The sequence below is a fragment of the Globicephala melas genome, chromosome X, assembly GCF_963455315.2.
Source record: "Globicephala melas chromosome X, mGloMel1.2, whole genome shotgun sequence".
In the NCBI taxonomy this organism is placed as follows: Eukaryota; Metazoa; Chordata; class Mammalia; order Artiodactyla; family Delphinidae; genus Globicephala; species Globicephala melas.
In genome coordinates this window covers 108,093,731-108,096,107 of record NC_083335.1, presented here as the reverse complement: position 1 = coordinate 108,096,107, position 2,377 = coordinate 108,093,731, and positions in this window count along the sequence as shown.

The window sequence follows — 2,377 nt, the reverse complement described above, 5'->3', positions numbered from 1 at the left end:
ACCCCAGTACACTGATCAAAGTCAGGAAATTTAACATTATGATAAAGCTATTGTTCGATCCACGGTTCTTGTTCTACTTTTGTCAATTGTCCCAGTAATGTCTCCTATGGCTATTTTTCTTTCCTGGTCTAGGATCCAGTCCAGACTCACAAATTGTGATTTAGTTGTCTTGTCTTCTTAGTTTCTTTTCATGTGGAACTGTTCCTCAACTTTACTTTGTATTTCTTGATCTTGACATTTTTTGAAGAATATAGGTCATTCATCTTGTGGAAGGTCCTTTAGTTTGAGTTTATCTGATGTTTCTTCATGATTAGATTCAGGTTGTGCATTTTTGGCAAAAAGACCACAGAAGGGATGTTTGTTCCTTCTCAGTACATCCCAGCAGGAGGCACATGATGTCAGTTTGGCCCAATTGGAGATCTTACCATTGCTTTATAACAGCAATAGAACGTTCTTTGAGCTTTATTTTTCCCATTTGGCAGGCATCTTGCATTGCAGTATAACTTTCTTTTTTGCACAACCATGATAATGTGAAGTTTCTAAATTAGTTTTGATTACTTGCAAATAACCAAAGTACAATAACCTGGTGTTTTTTAAGGAAGCAAGTTAGAAATAATATCCATTTTTTTTCTGGCCATGTCTCACGGCTTGTGGGATTTTTATAATTCCTAGACCAGGGTTTGGCAGTGAGAGTGCAGAGTCCTAACCACTGGACCACCATGGAATTCCCTATCCATTCATTTTTACTTGTGGAGTTTTAACGTCAACAGGTATACTTAGATTTTTTTTTTAATTAATTAATTAATTTATTTATTTATTTATGGCTGTGTTGGGTCTTCGTTGCTGTGCGCAGGCCTTCTCTAGTTGTGACGAGCGGGGGCTACTCTTCGTTGCGGTGCGTGGGCTTCTCATTGTGGTGGCTTCTCTTGTTGTGGAGCACAGGCTCTAGGCGCACAGGCTTCAGTCGTTGTGGCTCGTGGGCTCTAGAGCGCAGGCTCAGTAGTTGTGGCTCTCAGGCTTAGTTGCTCCGCAGCATGTGGGATCTTCCCGGACCAGGGCTCGAACCCGTGTCCCCTGCATTGGCAGGCAGATTCTTAACCCCTGCACCACCAGGCAAGTCTCGGTATACTTAGGTTAAAGCAAAATGTACTTAGACTTGGCAGGCATGGGCAGGGGTGGGGGCAGGGGCAAAAAAATGTACTATTTCAGACAAAAATGAGAAAACTATATACTTGTAAATAAGAATGAACCTATTTTTTAAATATTAATATTAAAGTATACTGAAAGTGCAAGACCTTTATGATTAACATGGCACCATGCCAGGTAATATACTCTAAAACCAGAAGAAGTGGAGAGAAGTGAATTATTTTTGCAGAGTGGATCTTAACAGTAACTGCTGCATAATGATTTTAGGCAGATTCTCAGAGCCCGACAGAGGGGAGTCATGGGACTGGTTGAAAGAAGAAGCTGAAAACTGAGCCAAAGAAGATTTTAAAATAAGAGCTGTGTCAACATGCATACAATCACTTGCTTTGAAGAAGCTGCAGTAGGATCCAGGAACAGGAAAAAAGAATATTTACTGTTTTGCGTTTGCATGCCAAAATGTAATCTCTTCTTTTCTTCTACCCTTCCCTTAAAGCAACAACTGTCTGCATGTAGAATGAATGTGTTTTAAATGAACCATTCAGTGCTCTTTTCTGCTCTCATTTCCAGTACTGAGCGACAACATGATAGACTAGAAGTCTCCTGACTTTGGAGTCAGACTGACGCCCGCAATTGGCCTCAGTGTCTATGTCTTTATACAAGGAATGAACCTTGCTGGATTGGGAGGATTAGAAAGGACATATGTAAAGAACTCACAGTACTTTACAAATACTGTGGCCCATAGTGGACATTCAATAATGGAAGCTGCACATAAGGACGATGTAGTTTAAAGAAAAGAGCCCTGGCCTGGGAACTGGGGTACCAGGGTTCTGTTACCCAAACACTGGGTTCATCTCTTGGTGGGTGTCAAGTCAAAAGACACAACCAAGCCAAAGATCTATTAGGGGAACCACTGACTGAAGCCACCCGCCCTAGCCAGGCCCGATAGTAACCACTTGCATGAGTTCTCTTACAACAAGATGTCCTGGTAAGGAATGTGGAACTGACAAGCTACCAGCAACCGGGAGAATTTGGGAAAGGTCAAAAGGAGAGAGGAGAAACCAGTCCATATGTCCTACCAACCTCCCAGAATCCTTCTCGCTGGAATCCATCTTGGCTGAGTGATGCACACGCCACCAGGAAGGACCCTGAGTCAGAGTGATTGGCCAGAGACAATCAGGAAACTAACGCCATTACCATAAAACCGGAGACTGCGAGCCACGAAGCAGAGCAG